Raw genomic sequence first — 5072 nt, forward strand, 5'->3', positions numbered from 1 at the left:
CGAAATCGCGATCCGCGTCTGGCAGTTTCGACAGAATACAGACCACTTCGAATTATTTTATTCGATTAAGCTAACGTGCCTATCACCTTGAGGTTGGCTACGCCGGGATTCGTTTTCAGCAAGTAGATATCCACACAAGTGGACCTTGTTGAAAAATACGTAATCCTAAAATGTAGCATCGTGCTACAGATGGCGTTTACTGCGCCATTTGTAGTATTTTCTGAATCGTTACGTTCGTTACATACTCATTTATCAAACGAACCATCTGGCTCAAGTCGTTCCGCAATTCAACTCATGTTTTCTTCGTGTTGGTATAGTAACTATCCTAAATATGTTTGTTATAGTTATTAAACGTCTATAGTTTTTATGAATCGGCAGCTAGGGCTCTTCCATGAATCACGTAGCCTGACTGTGGGGGCAGAGATCTGACAAGTCGCTAGTCTCACCATTTCTACCTGTTGATGTCATAACTTGAAATTTAAGATAAAACAAATGTGTGGTTTTATGAAACCAGTTTTACGATGCAAGTCAAAATTTTCAGATTGTAGGCTTTTAACTGTAAATTTTCGGAAACTTTAGTTGGTTTAGGGTATTTAAAAAAATGGCGTTCTTAATCTTATATTAATGATTGGGAAATGGGAATTATAATGGCAAACCAATAGAAGACAAGATATTCAACTATACAATTTAATTTCAATCTGCGTATGAGAGTACGGAATACATAATAAATACAATCATTCAGAATTCAGATGATAAACGCATGTTAAAAACTGAGAACAATATTTATTTAAATCATTGAATCATTTTGAACTTCAGTTATTCTATCAATAATTTCATCTTCGCTTTGTTTCGCAGTCTATAAATGTAATCGTCATGCACTTGCACGAATGAGTGAGAATATAAATGCTACACGGTTAGCTCATGCGAGCCATGGGCGCTGTCATATTGACCTTGGCTGCTCTGCCGAGCGCCTTTCAGTTTTACCCCTACTCCGCGGCTGGCTGTAATGCGAAATGCGATAGATGGACGGAAAAATTTGAGGCGATGTAATAAAAGTTTCACTTTAAAAACTGTTTAATTTTTTCTGTATAAGGGAACCTAAAAAGTTGAAAGAAAAGCTATTGAGATCTGTCAAATAAAGGGAAAGTTTCAAATACGGTCTTGCGTGCAATTGTATAGATTCCAAACCGAAAAATAATGATAAATAAATATAAGCGCAATATGTGATTGGACTATTACGAACCCTTAACAAAGGAACTTTGTTGAAGCAGAACCGATTCTCAACGCCGGTCATATGCGGTAAAAATAAAGATAATTATGGCTTATTGCCACAAAACATCCAAGTTGAAAGAAAATCCCACGAAATTAATGGTGCATTTTCATTAAACGGTGAAATTTTATCAGTTCAATACTCGCGCAAAACTGGGTTGGGCGAGCAGTATAAGAATACATCAGAATCCAGTATGTGCATAAGTTTGTAGTAAAAAATGGAATTTATGCTCATTTCATTCATAAGTAACTCGTTGTATAAAAAGCTATGCAAAACAATAATTGATTGCTCACTACAATGAACTAACTTGTCAAATTTCAAAGTATATGAGTTAGGTTAAACATGAAATCAACTTACTTGGTAGTATACTTCATTTACTTTCTCTAGCGATGTGTCCCTCCCTTCCAATGTCTTGGATGCGCGTTGGCAAAATCGTAGGTAGGGAGAAAAAAGCTCATTATACTCTCGACTCTTGTTCATTAAACATACTTTTTCATACAGTACCTGTCAAAAGCTTTGTTCAATCAGGAATAGTAGTGCGAGTCGAAAACAATTGTTAAAGCCTTTAATATGTCTTCAAATATAAATAAACATCTCGTTGATATTTTCAGTAGTAAATGGCATCAATAACAGCACATTTGAACAATGCAATTGTAGTGGATAAAATGGTCAGTTTTTCAGTGCAGTACTTACGGATCATACGCTCCTCACCGGGTAAGAGTTTGAGCGAGAGTTGTCTCCTTCCTTTTCTGGCCTAGTGCTGTTCTTTTCTACTTTGCGCCAGTCAAACTGAAGGTCACATCGCTACAGAAAGTAAACGAAGTATATGTAATCGTTAATGAACTGAGCACACTTTTATTCCAGAATCAATTTCTTTAATTTTTAAAATCTTCATCCAAACTTTTAATTGATCTTTTCGTTCTGTTTGTCCGAATAAATTTTTGGAGCATACTTTGTCACCAGATGTCGTATGTCCCAAAATAGAAAAATGTGTGCTGGGCGAAAAGCTACGGTAGACCACGCAGGGAAGAGGGGTCTAAAAGTGTAGAAATTCGAGCTACGTGGTTTGTGGATTCCTCTAAAAATACAATACCTAAACGTAGAATGCCATAAATCTACTCTTAAAGCTTTAATATTTTATCAATAACAGGATTAGTCATTATTTTTTACGGTTTAATTCGAAATTTCATTAATGTTACTCACTGAGCAATTCATAACGTATTAGTCTTAGTCTATTAGATTTTGACAAATCATTGCTTGACATCCTTTGTATATATACATACATTCACAGTCTCATTTTTTAGTGATTATAAGATTGTAGTAAACGGAATATTGATTTTTATGTTGTCAAAGTTTAACATCTAACTGGTAAATTCTTAAATAATAATAAATGTTACTAACATTTTAGGGCATAAAGTCTGCTTTATCATTAGTGATTCGTGATTTTTCTACCACCTAAACGTTATAAAGGATAATTTTTTATGTTAACACTATCGCAATTAATAACGCTTTCATTTAATCAAACATTTTCATATATATGTAGTATTAGAAACGAATGGGTAAATTGAGTAATTCTTATCCAATCAAATTCTACTGTTTTATTGTTCAATATTTGTTTTTTTAACTTAGGTGCATCCCACTCTGCCGATCTCCCTTCCCTGTCAGAAACTGACACCAAGCAGTTGAGAGAAACAAAACTTACAATACGTGCAACAATAGCGAAATGGTTGGCCGAAATAAAATAAATATTTTAGGATCACGTGCAACAATAACGATCATCACAGCAACTTTATTTCATTTATTATTTCTAATACCTTACATCCTTGTAAAATTAAAATTAATTAGTCTATTATGTACATGAATTTGTCTAGTCTAGTGTTTGATTAGTAATTAGTAAAATCAGTGGCGATTAATTTTGTGAATTTTTAGACATTTTAGTAGATATATGTTTAAGTCAATTTCGAAAGGCACCTCCTCGAACTACTTAAAACATTGATTCATCCGAAAATACAGAGAACATACTTAATCCAGAAAGTAAGTGCCAAATGATTTAAAAATACACAAAAAATAAGCACCGGTGGATCCATATTACTTACGGGATTTACCATCCGCTGATGCAATAATAAATAATAGATTTTGCAACAAAGATTCCGATTGGTGAAATTTGTCTGTAGATATACAATCTTCCTGAACAAGGAAGGAAATTTCAAATATAAAACAATAGAGGAGCGGAAGCTTGTAAAATACTGCCAAAGGTAATTCATATAAATACAGGGTGATTCACGAAGTTTTCCCGTCACTCTACATGGCATGTCTCAAGGGCAGATCTTCCACATACGAGGGCGGTTCAATAAGTATCCGTGTTTGAAGACAGAGGACGTTCCTGAGGGAAATTGGTCATGTCATCGTGTACTGCCATCTATCAAACCACGCCAAAACGAATTTGAGACTGATTGATAGGTTAGTTTGGATTTGGCAGCCATTCGACTGAGACGTGTTTCGTTATTTTCGCTAAGATGGAGGAAGAGCAGTATCGTTCGGTAACTCGCTTTTTGTTTTTGGATGGGAAAAAATGCGAGAAGGTGAAAAAAGTTGAATACTGCTTATGGAAACATTTCGCCATCTACGACCACAGTAAGATATTGCTTCAACGAATTTAAACGTGGGCAATGATCCGTTTTTGATAGGAGCGACCAGGAAGCCTGGCAAACGTTGTTACCGAGGAAATCATTTTACGGATGTTTTAGGAAAAGGGAAAACGATCACTGGACGATACTCAGTGAGTTATTGGACCGCTTCGACAAAAAATTGAAGGAGACACGGGCGCATTTAACGAAAAAGAAGGTGCGTTTTGAACACGATAACGCACCGGCACATTCATCAGGAGTTGTTGCCGTCAAACTGCATGAATTACGTTATTAACTGCTACCGCACACCCCGTACTCACTCGATTTGACTCCCTGCGACTTCGTCTTGTTTCCTACCATAAAGAAATGACTCGCGAGAAGAAAATTTAGCTCAAACGAGGAAGTCATCGCCAAGACAGGGGGAATTTTGGAGAGTTCGACAAATTTTATTTTAGAAGAGGAAAGAAAATGGCAGGGACGTTGGGAGAAGTGTATCTTTCTAAAAGGGGACTATGTTGAAAAATTAAAAAAAAAAAGATGTCTTCATTTCTAACACGGGTACTTATTGAACCGCCCTCGTGTGATGCAGAAGTTCTTCCTTTATGAAATGTAGGTAAACTTATATAAACGAATTAAGGTGACCCTCAAAAATAAATAGTTGAATCATATGGTTGTCGATTATTCCACACTACACATTTAAACTAAAACGATGCTGAAGGTTGCTGTCAATGGTACAATTTGGATTCAGACCAAAGGTGTGAATTATTTACGACGTCTCTGGTGAATTGAGCTTCATAAACTTCATGAACGTAAAATTTATAATTCGTCACAACTATTTTTGAGAATCGGACCTATACTAATATAAACTTTTTTGCTTAAAGTGACCACCAGAACACACTCCTTGAGCGGTGAGAAAACTTCGTGAATCACCATATATATGTAAGGAACGATAACATGATTCGAAAACGAAATAAAGTGATATTCGGGTCAAAAAAACGTGCAAGAAGACGGTGTATAGCGACGGTCAAAAAATCGTGACAATGTGAATGTTAATGTTAATAGTAAAAAATAATCTTTTTGTTAATTTTATTTTATATTCCGTTTCGTTGAGCTTTTCCCATCACTTGCTGAAAAGTACTTGCGTCATTCGCTTAGATATTGTTAAAATGACTGTA

Source organism: Agrilus planipennis, unplaced genomic scaffold (assembly GCF_000699045.2).
Source record: "Agrilus planipennis isolate EAB-ADULT unplaced genomic scaffold, Apla_2.0 scaffold30, whole genome shotgun sequence".
Taxonomy (NCBI): domain Eukaryota; kingdom Metazoa; phylum Arthropoda; class Insecta; order Coleoptera; family Buprestidae; genus Agrilus; species Agrilus planipennis.